Source organism: Manis javanica, chromosome 1, assembly GCF_040802235.1.
Source record: "Manis javanica isolate MJ-LG chromosome 1, MJ_LKY, whole genome shotgun sequence".
NCBI classification, from domain to species: Eukaryota; Metazoa; Chordata; class Mammalia; order Pholidota; family Manidae; genus Manis; species Manis javanica.
The window spans coordinates 187,216,266-187,244,061 of record NC_133156.1 but is presented as its reverse complement, the minus strand read 5'-3'; positions in this window follow the sequence as shown (position 1 = coordinate 187,244,061).

Genomic DNA, 27,796 nt, shown 5'->3' with positions numbered 1-27,796 from the left:
GTTCAGAGGCATTTGTGGAGCATACATAGCCAGGTCCTGACCCTACTTCCAGACTCCTTGGAATATAGAAGTCCTAAATGTCCACTTGGGTAGATGGCCTCCAACCATCTCCATGGGAATGTCAGCCTTGTAGGGTTTAGGAATTAGAAGCCCAGTAGACTGGCCAGGGAAGGCTGCACATTGTTAAGACTGACTCTCTGTGATTTCTTTGTCTAATTTGACAAGGTTTGAGAGACAATAGCTCCTTCGGAGTCCCGCTCTCTCCGGGTGCAGCAGACGAAGAACTTGCCACTTCGACTGAGAACTTCCCGGCAAGTTGAGAGGCAGCTGCGTGCTTGGGGAAGGGGCACAATCTGTATAGTGCTTGTGTCTGGGTTGAAAGTATGTGGGGCTTGCTGAGCCCGTCTCAGGGAGATTTACCTAACAGAGAGGCAAAGAATATGTGTTAATATTCGTTATACCTATTAAGAGCTAGTGTGCTCCCATTCTAAGCCATGCTAAGTGCTGGAGAACAATTTATATCACCAGCTAGAATAGTAATATTGGGAGCTTACTGAGATGACAGAGTAATCTAGTTAGCTAGACTACTTTTCTATATTGAAAACATAAAGTATTCCACATCAAATCATATAATCTACATTTTCCCTTTCTCTCTTTAATTTGATTATGAACTATTACCATGCTTTGCCATAAAATATGAAAGTTTTACATTTTGATAGTTTTTCAAATGCTGATTTTACTTTCTGTGCAAATACTTCATATCTTTCCAGCATAATTATTTAGCAGCCTTTTCGGGTTAATTATTGTCATTAACAATATGAGTCCTATGAGGGAATATCAATTAAAATATGCACAGCTGAACTTTCAAATGAGTAAATAATTTAGTTTTGGAAAATGACTGGAAACAGCAGGGTAACAGTCAAAAGGGGAACAATTATTTTAATGCTTATTTGACAAATGAGTCATTTTTACAGCAAATTAGATTCTTATCATAGCACCCCTACTGGTTACCACAGGAAAGCTGTTAACATGAGTTTTTAAAATAAAAGCTGTTAAGTTATGCATGCAAAGTTAAGGAAATCATTTGTATGAAGAAAAGGTGATTAGGATATGCATTGTTAGCTGATGGAATACTGCCACTGGGATCTAATTAGGGCCGTAAATCACACAAAATGATGTGTGTATATAGGGCTTGAAGCATCAGAGTGATGCATGCCATTGACAACGAGATAGATGATTCTCCCTGTCCTGACTTTCATGGCTGTCCTTGTCTTTGTGCTGACCAGACCCTCAAGTCCTAGTTAAAGCCAGAAGGGCCTGAGCCACAGGAGTTTACCACTGTAAAGGATGCTGGAAACATTCCAAGGTGGACCTCCATTTCTTTCCATTAGGAAAATGCTCGGGAAAAACAGAATGGTAAATAGTCTTGAGATGAGTTCCAGCTTGTATTTTGTCGATTTAGTTTGTTTTTTCATCTTTAATTCAGTGGTTCTAGAAAGGAAAGAAGAAAGGGAGGAAAAAGGGAAGGGAAGGAGGAAGGAGGGAAGAAAAGAAGAAAGAGGAAAGAAGGAGACATTTATAAAAACTAGACATTCTCTCTAAGAGATTAATAGTACCTAGTTCAAGTTCCATACTGTTCAGCAGAGGGGTTGAGGCAAAGCCTATTTATAGATTTTTGGAGTTTGCAGATTTTCTTATTTGAAAGCAGATAAGCACATGTATTGTTTCCTTAAGTCTCTTGCTGGTGTGTTTGACTTCTGCTTACACCCTCATGCCATGGACCTCTGTCTACTGGCCACAGAATTGATACCACGTTCCTCAGCCTGTGTGGGAAGTTGCCCTTTCCCTGCTCTGGATAGAGTGAGTTGGAGTGAGGCAGCCTACCAATTGCAAAAAACAGACCCCAAGAAAGGATCTGGGTCATTGCAGACCTGCTGTATAGGCATCACCTGGGAAATTGGTAGAAATAAAAATTCTCAGGCCCCATCCCAGGTCTACTGAGTCAGAATCTTTGTGGTTGGGGTCCAGTGGCGCTTGTGTTCCCACAGGTGCTTCAGGTGACTGAGATTCACTCTGGTTTGAGAAGCAGTGATCTAGGCTAGTGCCTAGAAGAACTGATACTAATTCATTCAGGTAGTTACAAAATGATTCCAAGAGGTTTCCAGGAATTAAGAGCCCTTATAAGACATCAACCCTAGTACCTTCCACTTACCACAACCATTCACCTAACTACAGGTGTGACCACAAATCTTCAACTTAATATTTTCAGGGTGTTAGTTCTTCATAGGTAAATGAGGGTGAAACTTTGCTTACCCAGAGGCAGGAATTCAGAGTGATTAACTTGTAAATGAACTGCCAGTTTTTTTTATCTGATTTTTAATGTGGTCAGGGAAATTAAAACAAGTAGGAATACACTTGCACTTCAGTTTTCTTGAATTCTTTCAGCATTGTCACTTCTGAACCCTTTTGCCATGTACGCTTTCTGCAGAGACTTAAATTTCAGTCTAAACTCTGGTATCTATACTTCAGGTTTGAAGAGTCCACTTTCAGGGTTACACCCTCGTGTCAGCTTTTCTAAAGCTCTTAGCCTTGGAGAAAGTATCTCTGTTTTTCCCTCTTTATACTACCACACCCACTGAATTCTGACTTCATCCTATTCTCACCACTGAGAAATATGATATTTGTGTCTGTCTGGAAATTCTATCCAAATCACATTCCTTTATTAAGTGCCTTTACTTCCCATCTAATGCTAGACCTGAGTGGTTTCTTTGAACCATCTCATGCTGGTGCAGTGAGGTTCCGCACCCAGCAGCTTCACTAAACCAGTTCTGCTAAACTAAAACCAGGGTCAAAGCTCCTGGGGTAGGAGTGGAGATGGGAGAACTGGCTGTCACCTGGGGCTCTATCAAATTTTTAGCAACCTCTGATTGATGGTGGGGATATCTTTCAAAGGCCCAGCAGGCAAGGTGAACATGGAGTTCACATTTTGGAAATGCCTTGTTTAGATTTCTCCCTTTGGGCAAAGTTTAGGAGTGTCTAACTCATATCTGGTTGGGCCTTGAAGAATGTCATCAAGATAATCTTTATTTGAGACCCGTAAGAGACACCACCACTTCCTTCACATGATCTCTGTATGGTGATTACAGTTTTGTCTAGCTTATTTCAGATAATATATTCCTCACAAGAATCAAGTGTATTTCCAGTTAGTTAGTCTAGTGTCAGCTAGTTGAAGACTTTCATTTAACAGATGGTGAAACTCAAACCTAGAGAATGAAAGGATAAAACAAAAGGCCGTGTGGCTAATTTATGGCAGAAGTGGGCAGAGAACCTAGGTGTCTGGCTCAGTGCACCATAGGGCTTTCCAGGACCTGGCAAGATTTAGTAGTCACCATCAGAATAAATATCATTTAACTTATCAAAACCCCAAAACAGCCCTGTAAAGTAGCCTGCTATTGTTCTCATTGCACTGATGAGGAACCGAAGTTTAGGCACCTCGTAGAACTTCCCCTCCATCACTTAGCTGTTTAACTACAGACCTGGACTCAGACCCACATCTGATGACCCTGAAGCGCATTCATGGAACCACTTCCTTGTGTGTTGATGTAGATCATGGCCTCTGTATAAAATGGGCACCATTGCTTTTTCAGTGTTACTGTTAATTTCTAGGGCTTATACCTCAAAATATATGTGCTCAATCATGACAGTAAGGAGAATGTGAAGGGACTGTTTAAAGGGCAAGTGCTATGGAGATTAGCACAGTTACAACCCCTTATATATGTGTAATAAAGATAACAAAAAGTACAATCCTGTGTCATCCCTTGGGAGTTTTCCCCATAGAAATGACCCTCAGAGGCTCCAAGTTTTTGCAGAGTTCTTAATTCACTCTGGTTCTCTTTGGAAGAGGCCTTTTTATATTTATGTAAATACAGTATTACACAGGACACTCCTTCAACAGGAAAGTTGAGATATGCAGAGAATTCTGGTTTCTGTTAAAACACAGACTACTGCTGGAGTCATTCATTTCCAGTATCCCGGGCAGATTCTGAGCCCATGCACTCTAAAGACCATGTGACAGAGGTAGAGGCCTGACAGCAGTTAACCAAGCAGGTAAACACTTGGAGAAATGATTTGGATTTGGGGAAGGCACTCAAGGCTAGAACCTTAAAGATGTCATGATAAAAACTGCATCCATGTTTGTCTTTCTGCCTCTTGGCTTTTGCTATCAATTTCTACTCAACTCATGCCACACAACCTCTGTGGAAACTGCCAAGATCATATGAGTGACAGATGCCTCAGATCCTTCCTTCCTTCCTCCCTCTGGTCTTCTCTGCCTCCATTCCTTCTGCCCTCTCTGCTCCCCCCACTTCCCCTCCCCCATCTTTCCCTTCCTACTTCTCTGTTTCTCTTTGTCACTCCTCTCTCTTTCCTTCTTTCTTTATTTCACTGGCCTTTCAAGGACATTTTATTTTTAAAAAGTCAGTATTAAAAAAAATTGTCACCTGCATAAGCAGTTCCAGTGATGTGAGTTCAGCCCAATGAGAGGTTGAATTGTTGACATGAGTCCAGTGAGGAATAAAGACTAGTTACGAGGGGGTCTGTTTACACTAAGAGTGTCTTCATAGTCCAGAGGAATGAATGCAGAAGTTTGGAGTGAAGCACGTGGTTTCCCTGGGTGACCTGCATCTGTGGTGGATGGTCTCTGTGTGTGAGTTAAATCAATAGTTACTGAACAAGAATCAGACTTTGTTCCTATCTGGAGGTTTAAGCAGGCTGGTCTCTTTTAGATCCTGGGAGTTAGATTGACACAATTTCTTGGAACCACTTTCATAATCCAAAACATAGCACATCCATGTTCCCAATACTTTTTGGAATGATGACACCCAAAGTCAACCTAACATCCCTCCAACTCTTAAATCACTTTTTTTCAGCATCTTCCTCTCCTCTTTCCTCTCCTAGGTCTTTCCAGTTCTCAGCTTTTTTGTATCCTTGCCAGCCAGAACCTCACTAGCATGCCATAATTAGCTCTACTGCTCTTACCTGTGTCTCCTAGTCAGTCAAAAAATACCACCTCACATTCCTTTCCCTCAAAACCCTCAGGAGTAACTAAAGCCAACAGGACAAATCAATCAGCATGAGATACTAATGCCTGATTGCTTTGTGTTAACAACACACTACATTTTAGGGAACTGCCATAACAGATTCCTTGACAATCCAGGAGAGAAGAGATTTTTAGCGCACAAAGACCTTCCTGCAGTGTCAGAATTGCAGAGGGCACTGTCTGGGCTGCCATATCACTCTGCCTAAGTGCTGGGACTACTCTTGTAATGTGCTGTTATTTTCTGGTTTTACTACCTGTTGAATGGCACCTATTTTAGTAGAAGAGTCAAAGCAATTCCAATTCAGTCTTGTTAGGAAGATATTTGAAGGATGTCAGAGCAGCCTTTGAGGTAGCTCTTTGACAGTTAGAGATTTCACATTGACAATGTTCCTGGAGATGGCCCCATATTTCCAATGTATGTGACATTTGGGATGGGTAGGAGAACCCTTAATTTGGTGCTCTAGGAAAAATGAGAGGTCATCCATCTTTCTAATATATATGACACCTCTTACTGATTTTTGAGTATCAGTGGATGTATTCCCGCACATGGAACAAGTAGATTTGTTGGACAACTCAGCATTCATAGCCCATAAATAGAGTATGAATGCATGGACTAGGAAGAGAAGCTGAATGAAAAGTTAATTATTGGCCACTGCAGAGCCCATTTTTTTATCCTTTTCAATCAAACAGTCCATGCATTTTGATTGAAAACTAATTTCACCAAACTTTACATGGTGAGGTAAGCCATGCAAAAACTAGAAAGTCTCAGACACTGCCCTTGCCCTCAAGCATCTCAGAGCATGATCAGTGCAAGAATTCCCAGGGAACTGTGGTGTGAGGTGGGGTACTCACCAGAAACATGGTGGGGTGAGCTTTATCACAACAGATTTGCCTTAGCATCACCCTACATCTTTTAGTGTCTGCACTTTGAAAGCACTTCCCCAGATAATTCTGACGGACCCCTCTGGGTTAAGATTAGGGTTAGGGTTAGGGTTGGGCCATAAGGAAGAATTCCCTAGCTCCAGGTGAAGGTGAGTGGAGGACAGGGTGAGAGTACCACGGATTGGAGTGGTCTGAGGGCCTGAGAGCTGAGAGGTCTGGGTTAACCTTAGAAGGACAGGTAGGTTTTGAACAGAACAAGATAGGAGAAGAGCATACTCCACAAATTTGTTGAGCCATTAAATCCATATTTTATACTTGTGAAAAGGAAAATCCCTGAATCTTATCCTAGAGCTAAAGGATCAAATCTTCTTGGAGCAGATCCTAGGAAACTATATTTAAACTGCCCCAGGTAATTCCAATAGTTCAATAATTTCATCAAATTCTGCACTTTATCTTCATTTCATGAATCTTGTTGGGATTTTCAAACTGTCTCTGTGAAGCAAGAACTAAAACAATGTGGTGGTATCCATTTTCACTTGAGAATGGTGGGGGGGCTGATGATGGGAGGGTTGGGAGGGTTTACACTATGATGAGCTTCCTGTGCCAGTCTGTAAATTTTGAATTTGTAAGTGTGAGAGTGCCTTCAAACTTTTTTGGGAAGGGGAAATCCAAGATAATAGGTTATTTTGCAATAGAGATTGAGTGGTTATGTAGCCTGACAGAGATCCCAAGGGAAGAAATGAAAAAGGTGAGAAAGAAGCTTGGATAGCTGAATTAGTACAGGGAACCTTTTGTTTTAGTGTGAAGAGCCCAAGAAAGAACAACAAATGTAAGACATAGCCTGGATCCATGGGCAGAAGGTCAATAGTGGGACAAGCACAATTGCTTGCATTTACCATCCCATGGAGAGATCTACGGGGGGCTGGGCAGTCAGACACTATGAGTCATGCTCTAGGAGAGGACTAGCCAGCTGCCAGAGTCAGCCAGGGGTTAACCCCGTTATTCCTCCAAGAGCAGTCACCCAAGCTTCGGAGGAGTGTTTGGGTTGGGAGTGGAGGACGTATTTTTTCTCCAGCGCCTTTCCTTAATCTAAATATGCAGTTTTGTAAAGGAACAATTGAGGAAGACAGCTTTCCGGAAATCATTCAGTGAAAGCCCCTTCTCCCTCTCACATCATGGTGTTTCAACAGGTAGGATGACCTCTGAGAGATTTTAGTTAGAGGCCGCCACACTTTTGGGTAAACCACTCTTCAGATTACGTCCCAGGCAAATTCTTCACTCTATACACAAACTCATAGTCACTTTTACATAAAAGTACTTAATACTGTCTTCTCTGAAGATTGGGGCAAAAGAAAATAGGCAGGATCTCTCTCTGTCAGGTAGGTTTGTGTTCATCTGCATGCTACAGAAAACTGAATTTTGGTGGCTTAAACAAAATGGGAGCTACTTTTTCTCCCATAATGAGACGGTCAGAAGTAAGTGATTGCTAACATTGGTTCAGAGGCTCAATCGTGCCAAGGCTGACACCTGTGGGATCCCCTTGGTTGGCCTTTCTCTTAAGGTCCGTGGCAAGTCCAGCCACACATGGGTATTCAAGGCAGGAAGAAGGTGCAGAGAGGAGGTGCATCAGGCACATTTGTCTCATTGTCGGAACAGTGAAGGCATTAATGAAGTCTCTTCCTCCAGCCCTGCAGACCTCTAACTCTTGGCCCAGACCTAGGCACATGGTCGCCCTTGACTTTAGTGTAAGTTGAGAAGATGAGTCATTTCTCCCTCCAGGCTACTTGGAGGGGGTTGGCAAGGGAGATGGAAATGGTCTGGGGTTGCCAAATATCAGTGTCTTCCTTACTACTCAGACTCATTAAATCAGAGCAGGATTCTCAACCTTGGCTGCACATTAGAATCACCCAAGAGAGCTTTACGAATCCAGAAGCCTAGATTACACCCCAGACCAATTGCATTTAGATCTTTGGGGTTGAGACACAGGTATCAGTATTTTTTGAAGCTCCTGAGGTCAGTTTAGTGTACAGTGAAGGTTGAGAAGAACTATTGATGTAGCTCACACCCCAGGATTCTTTTAAACAAGCTCCCTGGGTAATATTGATGCAGGTGACTCATAAATCCCTTTGAAAAACACTGTTAAACTCTCATTCATTGACAGTTTTATTTATGTATTAACTTGGACGTATCTGCTGAATGCATGCCATATTTATGGGTTTATGCTGTTGCTTTTCAGTTACTTCTAATACCTTCTTATTTTATAATACTTTACAATGAAAACACTTTCATATACGTGGTCTCATTTAAACTTCAGAGCTAGGCTATGAGGCATTATTATTTCAGTTTAAAAGTCAAAGAAACTTGATACTCAAGAAGGTGATGTGAGCTGCTCCGTATCACTTAGGTTTCAGTTAATGTGTGGCAGAGGTGTCACTAGGAAAGAGGTTTTTAGTCTCTACATTCAGTGCTCTGTCCATGGGAAGAGAAACCCACAAATACACTCCAGCTAAGGCATTGTGCAAACTGAAATACATTTTGCAAATGCGCAAAAAAATTTTGTGATTCAAGAAAATGGGAAACATTGAATGTCCAGTTACTATCTAAAAACTACATTCTCAGTGCTGTATTGCGTGCACTCATTCATTAGATCTACTTAACAAGCCTATTTGGCAGGAACTGCTACTTCCACACTGCTTATGAGGAAGCTGGAGCCTTAGTTACTTGTCTAAAGTCACAGTGTTAGAAGGAAAAGAAGAGCCCCTGCATTTGGTTCCAAACCTGTGCTCTTAACTTAGAACTGCCTTGTACAGTTGAGCAGGTTTTTCAGTGTATCAAGAGGCCCAGTGAAGGGGTGAGTGGAGGCTGAAATTCAGCCCAAGCTCATTTATCAAGCCTCTACTCTGGCACAGGCTGTATGCTCCCAGAGGGACAGTGTTTCTGTAATGCCTGTGTAGGTAACCTGTAGCCTGTGTATGCTGCAGCCTTAACCACTACCCATTGCCTTCTTTTAACATGACTTCATTTCATTCATTTGTCTACTCACTCATCCATTCACAGACATCTATAAAGGGCCTTCAGTCCTGGGAATCTCTAGGAGATATTGACCAATATAGATCTTGGACCTGTCCTGCCAATGTATGTGCATATTATTCATTAGAATTCATTAATCATACACCAAGGGTATGATTGTAGGGACTTTTTTTCTTACTATCCTTTTTCAGTAAAGCAATATGTATACACAGTAGGAAATCAGATAGTTTAGAAAAAACAGTGATGAAAAACAATCCATATGGTGCCCCCACTCTACCCCTACTAGAGGTTCTTTGACTCTGGTTTTACACTTGCTAATTCACAAAACATACTGTGCCTTAAAGATGCTTTCAGTCCTATCTGGCCAAGGGAGACCAATGGGCTTGAATTAGAATATGTGGTTCTGGTTTCCACCATGTATGTAGGGCTTCAGAAACTCTAACATATTGAGACATATTATAATTTTCTATCTTCTTCTTTGCCGTCTTTTTTCCTCTGTCAAGCCCTTTGCATCTAGAATGGTGTCTGACATGCAGTAGGCATTTAATAAGTGTTTGTAAATGAGTAAAGGAAAGAATAGCAATTATACCTAATATTTATTTGGCCTGAAAATTTTCAAAGTGCTCTTCAGAAGCTAATCTTACTCAGTTTTAATTAGTTATGGATTTGATATTATTTTCAATAAATTGAATCCATCTTATGTATATGGAAATTATTTCAATGGTATAAAAGAACTTACCCAGATGGCAATATGGTAGGCAAGGGCCTGAACTGACCTCCACTGAAAACAGCTAAGTATGCTGAAGAAAATTTTAAGAAATCTTATTTATAATTTTTCTAGGAGCTTGCAAGAAAGTAAAGAATACCTAGGCATAGAACTGGATGATGGTGGGAGCCCAGATACTGCCATGAGGGCATTTTCTGGGTAAAACTGATCATCATTCTTCAATGTCTTGTAGGGCTTAGAGTTTGGGAGACAAAGCTCAGGACTCAGCTAAGGCAGAGAATGTAATAGAAGACCCTCCAGAAAGCTGTGCTCCATGGGGCTGCATGGGGAGTGCAAGGGCGAATTAAAAGTAAAACTAATAATCTCTCTGCCCACATAAGAGACCTCAAGGAAAACTGTCTCAAACCTTGGCAATGAACTAGTGGGGTGGGGGTGGGGAGGAAACTTCCTTGAAAATTGATAACCATAAGCCATCTCTCATGCTTTGTAGTCCAAATTTATATCATCTGGGTGGCCTAAAATATCTCAAGATGCTAAATTTCTTTAGCGTTTTTCAACATTGGTTATGTCTCATTCACTGACAAACATGAATCTCTTTGAGTAATCCACCTGCACCCCAGGCCTCAAAGATTTTCACAGGTAAAATTCTAAGGGTAATTAACTCTTCATAGTAAAAAAAAAAATCATTGAAACATACAAAAAAAATAAGACATCACTAACAAGATCAAGCTGAGACAACAGATAGCAAAAAGAACACCTTAAAAAACCTTCAGGTTTTAGAAAGATCAGCCACAGGATAAAAAATATTTTATAAAGCGAAGTAAAATATGAATAAAGAGCAAGCAGATTGGTAAAAAGAATTTCTAGGAATAAAAACATGATAATATCCTACTGGCTCTTCATATGTAATGGTATAATAGCAACACATTTTTATAAACATTATGCATGTTTTTAATACCATTTCTGTTATAAAGTCTTAATCTATATACAGCATTCTGTTGACATGATATTTGCTGAAGACAGTTCTATTTCCCTTTCCCTAACATTTCTATTTGGGTATCAATTTATACATGATCATGACACTTCACTTTTAAGAACCAACCACAGTGAGAACAATGCTTGTTTCTGTGTAATGACTTAATGGTATACTCTCTGAAAGGTAATTCAGCATGTGAATGTTTATTTACTACGAAGAACTGATTATAATACCACGTTTGAAGAGTGTTCTGAGAAGACTGTAGTGCTTAAGACCTTGCCTACTGGAATCAGGCTGACTATGCTCATATTCCATCTCTACTACTTCCTAGCTGTGTGAACTTGAACAAGTTTCTCATTCTCTCTGTGTTTCAGTTTACTCATCTACAAAAAAGGAGATACTATTAGCACATGTCTCATAATGTCAGAGGGGCAAACGAGAGTGCATATAAAGTGCTTTGCACATGGGTGGCATGTAATAGATGTTAATTATTAAGATTAGATAATGTATTAGTATTTGGTACATAGCAGGCAGCCCATAAATGATACTTCATTAATTATTGTTATTCTTAATCAGAAATTATTTGAATTTATTGTTAAGGTATTCCATCTGTTAATTCTATGCTGGAAAGTGCCCTATAGTTCAACTAGTCCAGTCCCCTAACTTTACAGGCAAAAGAACCAGAGAAGTGGAGTTTGAATCAGAGGCAACCTTCCTGTCTTCTAAGTCTGTGGAAATGGCAGTGAAAAAGAGAGAAAAAAATAGAGAGGGATTTTAAACATTGGTGGGTGAATCGAACCTTTACTCTTCTGCAATAAAAAGACACATTTGTGTTTCAGTGGACTTTATTCTCATGGAGCAGGCATGTCAATGGGGCTGGATGGAATTACTGGGAACAGGTAGAGGTTTTAAATCTGGGAGCTGCTTTCATCTCCTTGGAGTCAGACTGGAAGTGGGCTGGGTGGTGAACCCAATCAGCAGAAGTGCAGGCAAAGCAGGCATCGAGGAAAGGTTAAACAGAGGAAGGGGAGGCCTGTCAGAGACTGAGGAAAGGGGGCAGAGGAGGACAGAGGCAGAGGGGGAGAGAATGTAAAAGAAGAAGAGAGGTCTAGACATTTTGTATTGGAAAAAGAGAACCTCTGTGGCAAATTTACTAATACTAAAGTCATGCCATTTTCACTTTCTTTTAAAGGTTATATACATAGTTATTTTGAGTTTGAATGTATTACAAAATATGCCCCCAAAGCCATATGGAATACTCCCCTAACATGAAACCAATTTAAGTCTGTCAAAAATTTTTATATAACTTTTCATTGTAAAAAATATCTACTCTGTGTTAAGTCAGGTGCCTTTGGAAAGCAGTTTCTGAAGCTTTTTTTTTTTAAGTATCATTGAGACAGTTTACAAGGCTGAAAGATCTGAGTATATTGCTAAGGTACTTGAGAACTTGATGTAACTAATTAAGTCCTCTATAGAAATTAGTTTTAACAAGGTGTGCCAGATGCTCTTATTGGAAATAGCTGTTTAGGGATTAGGAAAGTTGGGACAAAGATGAATGCAGTGGAAACTTAGCTACTTGGAGTTGTAAAGAAATAGAAAAGAAGTCTTGTGTGCTCTCTGCTGTCATATGGAAAGCAAGGAAGAGTTGACTTTGAGCACTGCATTCATTCCAGTAGTCTGGGTGAGGTACCTTGAATATCTGTTAGTGAGACAGAGAGAGAATATATGGATGCTAGCAGAGCCCACAGGGCTATGTGAATCCAAGGGAACTCAGAGGTTTTGGACAAATTGCTGAGAGGGGATTTTAATGCCAGGCTTAGCAATTTAGGCAAGGTGATGTAAAGAAAAGCTAAGAATTAGAAAGATACTTAGTTGTACCTTAGATGTTCATTTCTTTAGAAGTTGCTCTAGAATTCAGTCTTTGAGATTATCAATTTAAACATGGCTATTGGTATTTCATATATGGAAGACAGTTCTGTTTCTAACACTTTCATTATGAAGGAATTCATGCTAGAGGACAAGGAAATATATTGTTAAGTGACTGTAAGTGTAGCTGTTATTTTTTTAAATTGAAGAATAGTTGACATATGGTATTATATTGGTTTCAAGTATACAACACAGTGATTCAACTGTGGCATACATTATCAAATCCTCATCCCCACTAGTGCAGTTACTATCTGTCTGTCAACACAGAAAGATGTTACAGAACCATTGACTATATTCTCCATGCTGTACTTCCATCCTTGTGACCAACTTACATTATGATTGAGATTTTGTGCCTTTCTATCCCCCTCACCCACCTAACCCAACCCCTCCCCCATGGTAACCACCAGTCATTTCTCAGTGTCTATGGGTCTACTGCTGTTTTGTTTTGTTTTTAGAATCCACATGTAAGTGAAATCATATGGCATTTGTCTTTCTCCACAAAGTGTAGCTGTTTTTGATGTGTCAGCAGTGGGAAAATAAGTTGGTGAAGAGGCCTCATAAGTGTATAAAGAGAAATGTGATAGTAGAGGTCTACTGAATGGCAGGTAAAGCCAAAGTTTTGTTTGATTCAGGTGATGACAGTGGGACTGCCACTTGGTGGCAGCATACTTAAAATGTGCCTACTAGTTTTTGAGTTTGGGTGAAGAATAAAGTTCTTTTAAACTGTGAAATAAAGGTTATGAAGTGACAAAAAAGCTATAGCAATAGTGCTCAAATGGCTTAAACATGGCCAAGAAAATATAAAGTGTCTCTTGTGTTACTAAGAATGAACACAGGGCTGGAAGAGATTTTTTTCTTTTTCCATATTCTGTCTAGTTCTTCAAATTTTGACTATTTATTTTGGGTTTCTGCCTCCAATTTCTTATTTTGTGTATCTATAGACCCTGTATTTTGCATTATTTTAAAAGTTGTTAACTTTCTTTCCCTATTTGGGGGATAGGGAGGAAAAATAACTTGAGTTATGATTAATCAACCTTTTGTGAGCTGGGGAAGTTATGCTTTCTTTTGGCTCTTTAATTACTGGATCACAATTTAAATGAGGAAAAAATATAGATACTTAGAGAAGAAAAATATTTCAGTGTCAGATTTTTCTTGTTTGGTTGTTTTTGTTTGTTCTTAACATGAAAATCCATGAGTTGAACTAAATGAACTACTTGGCTTGTTTTAGGCTTAGCTCAAAGAACATTTGGTTGTTTCAGATTTGTCTACTTCAATGAGAAAAATATATGAAGTCAATGCTAACAATCAAGGTATGGCACTGGGTCTAAATTCTGGAGAAAATATTTCAATTGGTGGCTTCACTAAAACGTTAATGTTTGTGTTTCCTGCATTTTGCCCTAGTTTTGTGTTCCTAGTTTGGTAGTTGAAGTTCTTCATAGGAAATTACAGCAATGTTGAAAAAATAAAGTTGAAATATAAAACATCTTTAATTCATGATGTCCTGAAATAAATTAATTTATTTTTGCTGTATTTATTGGAACATACTTAGTGCCTCTTAGCCTTTCGCTGCCCCTTACCGCAGGATGAGTTGTAATCCTCGATTTATTAGGCTCATTCAGTCCCTTATCTCTTTCTTTCTCAATCTTATCAAATGAGAACCTGAGGTACAGAATGTCAGTGCCTGGCTCACGAGCAGCCACCTTCTTCAGGTGGCAACAGAATCACCTTGGCATGTTTTGTCCACAAATCAAGCATGGAATTATTATGGAGAGCTAATAACTGGGTGATGATTTATTGTTATAAGAACCGATCATGCGTTTGGTGTAAGTAGCTTCTAAATAACTATCCCACAATAACGTGACAACCTGAAATGTCTGTCTGATCGTCTTCTGGGGTCTGGCCATTGTGCTGGCACTCAGATCAGAAGGGCCCCATAAGCCCCAGGGAATATGCAGACATCTTGGGGAGGACAAGAAATAGAAACCTTAAGCTTCAAGTTTAGATAGGTAGGCAGGTAGATAGGTAGATTGTGGCTGCCATATGTATTGAGAGGCTTCACTATTCTTCACTCATGTTAGGTACCATGAAATGATGGAAAAGAGTAACACCTGGGCCCTTCTCTGAAGAGACCATGACCCAGGCTGGGAATATCATTTTATCAGACATCATATGGTAACACTGTCATGTCCTGTTTTCTGATACGGTAGAACAGAAAGTGCTGAATCAGAAAAAGCTTGAAAGAAATTGAGAAGGTAGTATCTTTGTGGCTTTCTTCTAAGTAGAATTACAGTCAGTAAAATGACGGACAGTTTTATTCAGGGTCCTGAATGAAGCTTTACATGTCTGTAGGGCTTGCCCTTTGCCCCATGCTTTCTTACCAAACTCTATAAGAAGAACATTCTGAAGCAGCAATAGCTTCAAACTGAGGAATGACGACTTGAAGCAACTAACATCTGATAACAACCCAATAATGACAAAAAAACTAACATTTGGTTGGAGCTTAATTATCCAAGCATGTTGCAATTACTAATTCATTTAACTTTCACAAAAATACCTATGAAGCTCAAAGAGGTTAAGCAAACTGTCCAAGATCACACATACAGTTGACATCTAAACTTTACTGGTCAGCCCTTTGGTTGGTCAGTCTGGGTCAGAGGCTCTTAATAGGGGTGGCAAGGGACATTGGAATTTTGTGGGAGTCCTTTTTGGTCATCACAAAGATCAGGGGGCAGGAGCAATAATGCAAGGACAATTTTATGTTCCAGAGAACTGTTCTGCATCCTGTTTGGCTTATGAATATTCCACTGGACATTCACATAAATGAAACACTTGTTCATGATTACATCTGAGTCACCAACTAACTTACTTGTGACACTCTGCATTATGTAGCTGTTGTGTTTTCAGCAATTTGTTCTAATGAGGCAAGCATCTGATGACTTTGTCATGAAGTTGTGTCCCATCATTTACATACTGAAATACTATGGATCTGTATAAATTACCCACCTTTTGCTTCTCCATTATGTTATAGTTAAGACAGTATATTTAACTCTTCAGTTAAGTATATAGGTAAGATGTATTATCTGTAAATTTTATTTTAGGAAAGGAAGGAAGATGTTTTGAAATATTTGTTATAAGAAAGGGGGCACTATGGATGTCAGAAACAAACTAAATGTGCCCCAGCGGCTTCTGCCCTTAGGTACAGAGACTGCAGACTAATGGCTTAGAAGCCACACTCTGCCCACAGACACATATGGTGTGGTCCACGGAATATTCTGAAAGGTGTTCGCATGTGTTGCCAACATTTAGATCTAGATTTTTCAGAAAATGCCTGCATGTCTGACTGACTTTGAAAGTCTAGCCCTGTGGATCCTGGGTGGTCATGATGGCCCACTACCTTTGGAGGGCTGTCAGCTCTCCAGACTAGCGTGGTCCCAGCCTGGCCAGCCTGGCTCCCTGAGGCTTCTGTCTGGCTCCTGAGACCAGTTACATCTGGAACTCCTAGGCAAAGGTGATTTGTTTGGTGAAGAGGGGTGTTGCCAGTCACCCCTCCTTTTCTGTCCTGTGTGGTGTAAGTCGTGTTGAGAAGATCAGAACCCAGAGTGCTTCATCTGCAGTGTGAGCGCTCCGCTGCGAGGCTCCCTCACCTCCCTGACACACCCAGCTACCTGACGCGTGGGTCTGCGTGGCTACTGCCTGTGGAGACTTGGCCTCACATTTGTGGTTCAGACCCGAGAGGCTGGGCTAGCCTAGCCTCCTGCATCGTCCTCTCCCCTAGAGCTCCTTTAGTCAATACATTTTAAAACCACCTGTTCCCTTTGCTTTTCTTTGCCATGTTAATTTGGTATTTGGGTTCTGAAGTTAATGTTAAAAGAGATGAAACCCAAAAGTTGAGCACTTATTTTTCTTTTAAGTAAGGGGAAAACACTGCTGAGAAAGGTACCATGAGGTACCCCTAAAATCATTTGCCATAATTTTCTCCCTCACAGGTTTCAGTTATTGTATCTTCTGACTCTATAGAAAATGAAGAAATAATTCAAGTATAAAAATTGGACTGTCTAGAAGGAATTCTGAATGCTACACGTCTGCAGTCAAACTGGATAAATTTTGAAATCAAATTCATAGTGTGTAGTAAGAGGCTCTGAAAGTTTGTGAAGTGAATGATAAGGCAAATTATTTTTATATTTTGTTTTATTTTCAAGTCCCCAAACCGGTCTTAGGCATTTACATGACATTTTATTCTCTTGAAGGTAGGCCTGGTTGGGGGACAGCCCCTCCACCTGTTGGAATCCTGCCCAAGTCATCAGGCAGGTAGATCCTCTCCTCCCATCTAAGGAGAGGCCTGGTTGGTGCAGTCAGTAATCAGCACCCCCTCCTTCACTTACAATAGTCTAGTGGCTTAGTCACCCCCGAGAAGCACCTACTCCACCCTGCACAAAAACACAGGAAAGGGGAAAAGTATACAGTTAGAGAGAAACTTAAAACCCCATTTCATTAAATGCCCTGTGGCTCCTCACAGTCCATGGGACAGCCTCACTGACCAAGTCTGCCAAACTAGAAATTGTTGTAGTGAGCAAACTATGTCTTCTCATCGCCTATACCAACTCAGGGCTTTTAAAAAATAAGCACTTGATAATATGTGTGGAAGGAATGAATGAGCAAGTGGATTTTGGTTAGCTCGTGTCTACTGTCAAGATACTCATTTCTTTGCAGCTTCATTTACCCACTTACTCATTCATGCAGCCAACAAGTATATGTGAACAGCCAATCCACTGTTCTAGCTGCTGGTGATAGGGTATGGGCAAGGCAGGCTTGTGCCCGCACAGAGCTACAGTTTAGGGTGGCAGACAGTAGACCAGGAAGCAAATACCCCAGGCAAATGAAGGTAGGGTCAGTTGCACCAAGGGAAATAAAGGCTATGGGAGCAAAGGAGTGGGAATGGGACTAATTGGATTGGGTGGTCAGAGAATGCTGCAGAGAGGAGATGAAATTTGAGAAGATTTGAATAAAAGGAGCCAGAGATGCAAATATCTGGGGATGCAGTGGTCCATGGAGAGACCAACAGCAACTGTCCTAGGTTAGAAGTGAGTTTTGTGTGTTCAAGGAACCCAAAGAAAGCCTGTGAATCAGGGAGAGTGGAATGAAATGAATGAGTGAGGCAGAGGTTGTCCAGGGGAAGAGGCTGGCATACTAACACTGCAGTAGGAAGCCAGTGGAGGGCTGCAAGCAAGGAATATTATGATGGAACTACTTTTTCCTAAGATCAGTCTAGATGTGAATGGATAAATAAATTATGGTGTATTAATGCAATGGAATAAGCAACAGTAGAGAAAACAAATGAACTATAGATCCATCCTCATAACAGCATGCATGAATCCCAAAAACATCATGTTGAATGAAAGAAGCAAGTCACAGGAGAACATACACAGCATTATTCAATGTATGTAGAATTCAAAAGCAGACAAAACTAAAACTTCCTTTTGGGAGAGCACTTTGGGTTCATTAAAATGTAAAAATAAGTGCCATCTTTCATCAGCATATCCATGCTTAAAAATGCATAGAAAAAGGACTGTACTGGTAAACACACAAAACTTATGACAGTGATACCCCAGATGAGGGAAATAGAAAGGGTGGGAGGAGAGGGGATAGTTAAGAGGCATTTCAACCTTATCTATAATTTTTGAATTTTATATCTACAGTGCATATATTCGTTTCCTGTGAGCTGCAACAAATTATCACCAACATGGTAGTTTAAAATGACACACATTTACTCTCTCACCGTTCCAAAGGCTAGAAGCCTGAAATCAGTATCTCTGGGCTGAAGCCAAGCATCAGCAGGGTGGGCCTCTACAGAGGATCGGTTCCGTGCCTCTTTCAGCTTTTTGGGGCTGCTCTCATGCCCTGGCTGTGTCTGCATCACTCCAATCTCTGTCTCCATTTTTGTGTGTGTCTAATCTCCCTCTGATTTTCCCTTAAGGACACTTGTGAGGGTATTTAAGATGCCTTCGGATAATCCAGGATCATCTTCTCATCTGAAGATCCTTAAGCACATCAGCAAGGACCCTTTTTCCCAATAAGGCCACATTTACAGGACTAGAGTTAAGATGTGGATACCTTTTGGGGGTCCATTTTCAGCCTCATTTATGTACTTGTTATAATTAAAAAGAATTTTTTGAAGGGTAGGTGGAAAACAATGCCCCTGGCTGCTGTGTGAAGATCGGGTAGGAGGTGACTATACTTGTCCAGGTGAGAGGTGACAGTAGCCTGGATTTGGAAGGTGGCAACTGAGATGAGAATAGTGGAAGGAATTTATATACAAACTGGAGATGATTTTTAAGAGTGGCTGGTGGGTTGGGTGCAGAGGAAGAGGGACAAAGAAAGCCACAAGGATGACTTGCATGTTTATGGCTTGAGAAGCTGAGAGGTGCCCTGTACTGAGATGGGGAACAGGTCAGGGGGAGCAGGTTTAGAGGGATATTTGGGAACTTGAGCTCTAGCATACTTGTAGTATACTAAATGTATTTTCTGCCTTTTGAAAAATGTGCAGAATTACTGAGCTGAGAGAATTTAGCATTTTAATTGATTTCTTATTGTTTATCATGATCTGGGAAAGAGGTTTGATAAGATAAAAAAGAAGGCAAAATATTTAGTAGATGGTTTGCAGAGCACCTGGCTCCTTCAGCAGATTGAGTGACAAAAGGAAGAATTATAGACAATGACTGCTCACATGACACCAGATGAAATGGGCTGGTTTTGGATTCTGAGGTCTGTAGGTATAGTTCCCTTGTGCCTGACCTCTAATGTTTGCTCTCTGCAGTGACTGGAGCTCTTATTTTATAGCTTCCACCTGTGTACATAATGATAGGCCAAAACGAATATTCTGTTTGCATCTACTCATCTTCCCTGCAAATACCAACAAAACTGTTGATAGAAAACAAATGTTTTATTTTTTACTTCCCTTTGGCCTGGCAGAGGCTTTGGAGTCAGACAGATGTAGGTCATGGGGCCAGAGCCCAGCTCTGCTGCTGACCATGGGACCCTGGGCTCGTTACCCAGTCTGTCAGGCCTCCACTTCCTTGTGGGAATTTTGCAAAGGTCAGAGTATATACTCAGTGAATGCTTGATGTTATTACTGCTTCCAGCTCAGCTTCATAGCCTTTGGATGGTTCCCGGTAGTTTAGTTTTATTTGGAAATGCTAAAATATAACATTTCCTTCATAATAAAAACAAGCCGAATACAATTCAGCTACTTTTCTTCCCTCTACCTGTGCAAAGGCTTCCTTTAAAGATTGTTAATAAATGAACAATTATGATTCTCCTTTCAGTGGCTTTCAACATTTTCTGTTCTGATGGTTTTTTTTTTTTTTACTCTGTCCAGATACATTCAGTTGCAGTTATCTGGCAAATGATTGCAAAATAACCTACCTGCTCTAACTTTAGTTGTCTCAATTCCTAAGGCAGAAATGGGGGTAATTCCTAAGGGGGATTATCAGGGAACAGTGATGTCATCACCTGACCCTTCTCTAGGATTCCTTAGTGCAGTCTTTGCAAACAAATCAGCTGTTGAGAGCCTGTGAAATTTCATCTGGTTTGAGCATTCTTTGGTTCTAAAACTAAATAATGTCCCAATAATCTCTTTGCTCCCCACCCTTTGTCCTCCTGTTTTTTTAAAGAAGCAAATCCAACAAACAGATTCATGGCATAAGTTTGCAAATGAAGACAACCCAAACTGAATTTGGAAACATCTTATTTGTAAATGTTGAATAGCTGAAATATATGACGGCTAAAGAATTGTTTGAGGATAAAGGACATGGTCACAGAAGAAGGAAGAGCCATACATCATGTGCGGTTATTTCTGGGGTTTTTTTCCTTTCTCTTTGGTCTTCAAGTGAAATAAGATATTTTTCACCCGTGAATATGGTGACTTTACCAGTTTGGTGACTTTTTTCTCAGACGCTAACATTTCTTGAGTTCCCAGGCTGCTTGGCTTCTCAGTTAAGAACGATCCTCTGACAGGGGATTACTTTCTTAAAATGAGCTCTGGATTTGACTTTGGCAAGACTGAGGCCCATGCCTTTTCTCGCTCACACTTACTTCCTCACACAGCTCTGATGGAGTCTGAGAACTCACATCTTTCAGGTCACCATTTAACAGTGTCTAAGGAAACAGAAGCCTTAGGTTTAGCTCATGGGTTCTCTAAATGCAGTGCCCAGAGCAGCAGCATCAGTGTTACCCGGGAGCTTGTTAGAAAGGCAAATTCCTGGGCCTCACCCCAGATCTCCTGAACCAGAAGCTCCAGGCTGGAGCCAGACAATCTGTGCTTTAATAAGCCCTGCAGGTGATTCTGATGCATGCTGAAGTTTGAGAGCCACAGGTCTAATTCTTGTAAAAATTCAGATAAATTAAATAAAAAGTTCCTTATTTTCTCACCTTCTCCCAGTTCTACTTTTAGAGTTATACAAATCAGACAAGCAGGGTCAACTGCCAGTCAAACTGTTTGATTCTGGAAGGTCCCCTTAGCTGGGAGAAATGTCTCTCCTGGAGTCCAACCTCTCAACAACACAAACATCTGGAACCTTTATTTCTGTATCTTCAGCCGGGGTGAGTGGATGGTAGAGGGGAAAGTAATTACTCCTTTTCTGTTTGAAAATATTTAGCTTGAGTGATGTGACGATTTTCAGTTGATCTGTGACAAGATCAAAGACCATAAATTATTTAACAGTGGTTCTACTTTTGTGGAATTATTTAAAGTATCATAATTGCAGTTCAGCTTCTCAGCCTTCATTCCCAAGTCTGGAATTCTGTTGGGAGCTATCATAATCACTGAAGAGTATAATATTACAGGCTGGGTATAAAAATATCTTTTTAATGACTAGCAAATTAGTGAAATGTCTTGACCTGAGTGGAAACCAAATAGAAGACTGTGTTTTTATGAAGGGGAAAAAGACTAAATTGTCACCACACTGTTATTCTTGTTGAATTACCCACTCCTTAAAATGTCAGTTGATTAGATAAAATTTGTAACACGGTGCATCAGTGTAAGTGACAAAGAGCCATGTGGCATAAAGAGGTGTTTTGGAACTTCTGCAGTTTTGGTTTTAATTTTTAGCATATGGTTTTGAGGACTCTTCTCACCTGACCAGGACAGTAGGACCAGGGCTGGTGGACTGCCCTCACTCATCCAGAAAGCTCTGAAAGACCCTAGGCAAATGGGTTCCTTTACAATTTTTCTCTGTAAATCAAGTAATTACTTGCTACACATATTTTCCAGTTTTTTTATAACTTTCTAACATTTAATCTAAGGAGTCATAAATTAGGCTCTGGATTTATGTTTTAAAATAGCATGTGTTTCATTCATAGCAAAGGCAGAACAGGTTTTGCCAAGTTTATAACTGCACAGGTTTAAAGTTTTGAACCACAGACTTGAAATTCTTGCGTCCTCAAGACTATTTGAGTGTCTAAAGTGATGGCTCTTGACATCAGTTAACTCTTTCTGAACCAGGGTCTTAATGAATTCATTTTAAGCCTGTCAACCACAAATGTACCACAGTTGTCTTGGAATATACATGGATTCAAAGCTGAAGGGTCACATTCACTAACTTGGGCATTTGAGGCTTTATTAACTCTGTACTCACTTTTTAAAAAATAATATACACAGAATGTACTTCATGGCCAGTGGGCCAAGGGCAAGAAAGTAAGAATTTATTGTGTAGTCTGTAAAATGCTCTCTGTATTATTTCTAACCCACTGTGCCTATGCCTTGTGCAAATTTAGTCAAGAAAGATACTCTGTGCTGAAAGCTGGAACATTTTGTTAAATTTTCTCCGAATAGTCTGACATTGTTGTGCAAGTGGCTAGTTGTTTTTTTTTTTCCCGGAACTGTCCCCTACCTGGCCTCACCTGCAGATGCCCTGTCTCTGAGAATGAAAAACGGCCACTCCTGCCTGCTTTCTCTCTTGCCCTGCCACCCTCTTCCTTGTCTAGCAGTAATTCCTCTGTCAGCTGCAGGTGACCCCAGAAATCCAGACCCAAGCAGATCTTGTTGATCTCAAGGCAGGCATAGTCAACCACATGATTCTCACACCCCTGTGCGATGATCACAGGCTCCAGGAGAGGAGGGCCGTGGGAGTTCACCCGGTTCATAGAGGTCCATTTAAAACTATTTCAGAAAGATTATCCAGAGACTTAGAAAGCCTTTAGTGACTCATTACCCAGGAAGGGCTTGGTTTTCTCTCCCCTCCCGTTCTACAACAGTAGCTCTGTACTAAGGCATCTTAACCCACATCATCTCAATTAATCCCTCTGTTTACATATTCAATTGGCTAATGTAGCCCAGATTTAGAGCTAGGGACTTTGATTCTAGTTGAACCTCCCATTATGCGCTGCTTCTTCTTAATAAGTCCTAAATCCATAGTAACTACTATTTTGAGGGTGCCTTCCAGTTCAGGGGCACTTTCTCATACAGAACCTAATGGATAAAACCCTCACAGGAGCGCCGTAAAGTGGGTGTATCAAATCTGTTTTTTAGATTAGGAATTCAAGGCTTGAGAAGTTATAAACTACTTGTGTAAGATCACCCAGCTATGAGGTGAAGTTAGGATTTAAACTCAGTTTATGCTTATTGCTTTCCTTTCATGTTTAAATGGATTTCTTGATGCCTAACACAAAGCTTATTTGCTAGTATTGTTTGTTCTTGTCCTTTCTTATCCAGATTCAAAACACATTCAGGATAGAAGCTTCTGGGGCTGAGTATACACCATTTTGTTCATTTATTAAATGAATGAGCCACATATATTTAATTATGTGCATCTGTTCACTAAATATATCACGTGTATACAATGAGTCAGTGCATTTATATGCTTAGAACAGTGCCTGGTGCATAGTATACACCCACTAAGTATTAGTTATTTTCACTCATTGCTTTGAATAAATGGTCTCTAGGGGGGAAACCAAAATAAATAAAATGTATCAGCTTCCGCTTTGCTAACATCCCACTTGTCTCTCTTATCTCCAGGATTGTAGTCTCCTGGGGTCAGGGACATACCTGTATCATCCTTCTTTCTATCTCTAGTGCCTAGCACATGGCCTGATATATTTTAAATATGTAAAAAGTATTTGTTAAATAAATGAATGCTTTGACATTGGAGATTTGGAAGATGTTTTAAGCATCTTAATTTAGAAATTAAATAATACCGTTAAGACGGGGTCAACACGATTGGTTTGTTTGTGTTATTGGCTGTCTGGGTGGCACCTATTCACAGTGTATCTGGTGAACGTCTCCTTCCTTCTGTGCTCTGGAGACACACACTCATCTTTGGCAATGCCAAGGGTGGTGGCCTCGGGCCCAGTTCCCTAAAGTCCCTGAAAGCCTTAGGAAAGAGGGGCAGGGCCAAGTCTCAAGGAACTGTGTCTTAAGGAAGTCTACTTAGGGCTGGAGAGGCATACTTGGGAGTATCTGTTTGGAAGGTTCAGCCACTTCCTAAAGGGAGGATCCTGCCCTAGCCTCCCTGGCCCTGAGATGCAGCCTCCATTCTGGAACTCTGCCCACCATTGCTCTGTAGCTCCCAGCCAACTCCCTCCCCCTCCCCCAACGCCCCCACTTCTCACTTGGTTCTCTTCGGAGGGGTGGTTGTGCATCAGCCCGTGTAGGTTGGTGGGGGAGTTTAGGGGGTACAGGGTTGGGGGGAAGACGTGTTACTGAGTGCTTTGACATACTTTCCAACAGTTAGCTCCAAATAAACCAAGCACTCACAGGGAGGAGTTGATTGCAGCTGCTGCCTGAGTGTCATAAAGGATGGGGTCCAGCTCCAGCTTGTGCCCTGACGTTTCTGTGCTGTAGTCCTTGCCAACAGGGTGTAATTGTATGCTGCTGCCTAGTATCCACAGATTACAAAGGGAGAAATTTGTCCAGGGATCCTTCCCCAAGTATAGCATGTAACAACCTGGTAAGCCAGTGAGGAAGATGTCAGCCTTACCTTACGTTACCATGTGATTTCTTCACAAGGCACAGAGAGGGAAAATGGTTAGTCCACTCTGGCTCAGGCCAGAGAGGAGGCCAAGAAACATACTCTTAACCTCATCATCATAAGAGCTACCATTTTTGAGCACCTACTGTATACCATGCCCTTTACCTAAATTGTGTCATTTAATTTAATCTTTGTGCTGTCCTGTGGAGTTTGAATTAAGCATCCTCCCTCTGTATACTTCTTTTTAAAGATAAGGCTATTAAACCTTGGTGAGGTTAAATACCCTCCCAAGCTGGGGTCTGAATCCGGCTTTGACGCCAAAGCCTTGTTCTGAGTCACTTTACCATTCTGCTTCGTTTCCCCACTGGAGCACCACCCCTTTGAAAGCTAACATAAGAGTTGAAGGAAGTGTCCTGTAGCTATCTTATTCTTCCCTGTCCTTCTTCCTGAAAAAAACTGAGGTTGGGTCATGCAGCCAAAATTGCAGAAACTGCAAATGGTGGAGAGGAGTGGCTGTGTCTTATGTTCTCTCTGGGTTGGCTTCCAACAGGTCTCTCCGTAGCTACTTTCACTGTGTCTATGAGAAACAAAGCTAATAAATACCTCCCCTCCACTACCCCCAGCCCTCAGAAGTTAACACATAAGAGTGAGTGCAGGAACACAGCAGCAGTGATTCCCTGGATGATATGTCCTTGAAGTCCAAGTGGAAGCTGCATGAATTCTGACACTGGGTCTTCTGATTGCATATGCTGCTCCAGCCAGTCAGAAACTGGGTCTGAACTCTTCTCTAATGGCTTAGCCATTTTACCATCACAGTGACAACCTCATCTTCTGCACCACAGACTTGGAGGAAAATTAGAAAGAGCACTTGGTCTTGCTTTTTTGACAAAGAATACTCTGATTACAGTTGAGCTGACTAGAAAATGATCGTGCAACCAGAAGGTAATGTCAAATTTATAGCATCATCTCTTTTATAGTTAGTTGAGCTTCTAGGTAGTGTAAATTTAAGCAGTAGTTTGATCAAGAAATTGAATTTCTGTCAGGACAAGGCAGCAGGGATTCTGAAATGTCCAGAGATGACGTGAGACCCCATTTCAAGGGTCAGATGGCAAAGTGGAGAAGTGGGTACAGTAGTGGTTCTTCAGAACCAACCTGGGTCCATACCTTAGTTTTGTTTTTTGCTACCTGCAGGATATTGGGGAAGTTACTTAAATTCTCTAAGTTTTAGTTTCTTCTTCTGCAAAATGAAGAATATGTACTTTGTAGGGATCTGATGAGTATTATATGACATAACAGTGTTTAAAGCTTCTTAATAAAACATGCATTCAAGAAATATTAGTTCTTTCTCTTTGTTCCCTTTCCCGTCTCCTAGAGGATAACCCGATTCTCTCTGTTAAAAGATAACAACATTCCAAGTGCATTAGTTTGCTAGGGCCGCTGTAACAAAGTTCCGGAGCTAGAAGTCCAACATCAAGGTGCTGGCAAGGTGATTTCTTTAGGGCCGTGAGGAAGTTCCATGCCTCTCCCACAGCTCCTCGTAGTGTGCTGGCAATCTCTGGCATTCCTTGGCTTCTGGAAGCATCACCCCAAACTCTGCCTTCATCTTCACATAATGTTCTCCCTATGTGTGTCTGTCTCCAAGTTTCCTTTTTATAAGGATACCAGTCATACTGAATTAGGGCCCACCCCTGTGATCTCATTTTAACTTGGTCCCCTCTGTAAAGACCCTACCTCGAAATAAATTCACATTCTGGTACTGAAGGTTAGGACTCGATGTGACTTTGGAGGGACACAATTCATCCCATAACATAGGGCAAGTGGGTACGATGCTGGCTGGAGAAGCAGCAGTATAAAGGAATGGAATTTGAATGTTCATCTGGGGATTTTGTCTGTTAGTTGGAGACTGATTTAGTCACATTCTGACTTCCTTTATATCATGGCTCCTTTGGGAGAAATAGAGTTACTGCCACAACAGCAGGAAATACATTTCTAGTGAGCCATTGAACGAGCCTGTCCCTACAATGTTCAGGCTGACTTTACACACACACACTCTCACTCCCACACACACTCCCACACATACATACACTCTCACATACACTCCCACAAACTCTCACATTCTCTCACTCATGCATGCACACACACATACACACTCACACTCACACAGTCATGCTCTTTAAGATTGGGGCAGCCAGAGTGGATATTGCTTGTAGAGCTTAAGAATGGTTAAAAGTAGAAAGTTATACTTGCAGATAGAGAAGTAAAAATAATTTGTTTTGGTATAAATTTTTGGTTGACATTATACAGTCCCTTCCAATTTAATCAGAAAATCATGGCCTTTTATAGTTGGTACTTTTTAATTGCTCACCATGTAACCGGAACATTTATGTTATCTTGCTTGATTCCTTAAACAACTTGTAAGGTAGTTTTTTATAAATAAGGCACAGAGAAGTTAAGAGACTTGTGGGTCATAGGTCCTCTGACTTCAAGTGCTCTTTCTTATACCATAGCTGTCCTCATTGAGGGGCTTTCCTTGGTTGAGAGTCCAGGGGAAAAGTGTTCAGACACAGCAGCACTGGAATTTAGCAAGCATCTATGCCTTGACAAAAATTACAAGGCCTTTTGTATGTGGCAGTATAGCCCATGGGAGACTATTCCAATTGTAACTAAGCCAATCTTATCATCCATGGTTTGTCTGCACAGTAGCTCATTGGCAGACACACAGGAGTTACTCTGATTACAGTGACTTAGGAGACCATGACTGATCAGTTTAGACCAGAATTCCAGCCACAGTAGTTCTGGAAACTTGCACCTCTGTGGTATATGTAGAAACAGTAACAGTCAGAAATTACATCCATCATATATACATTTTGTTTATTATTGGAACCTGAAATTCTGGTGGTTTCGACTTTCCACAGTTATCATTACACCTAAGATAAGAGTTCCAGCCTGCTGTGAAGTGAAACCATCCCTTTGAGGGCCCTTAAGTCATAGTAGGTGCCCTTTAGATTCTAACTGAAGTGGTGGAGAAAGGGATCTCCTTTGTTCTAGTATCTGTGTACAATGTTACTGCTGAGAACTCTTCTGTTGTGACTTTCTGGATTTCTCCATTGTTTTTAGACTTCAGTGCATGAGATTCCCTTAGGAAGAGTATCAGACATAATCAAACAGACCCAAAGTCATTTTTTCCTTTCTTA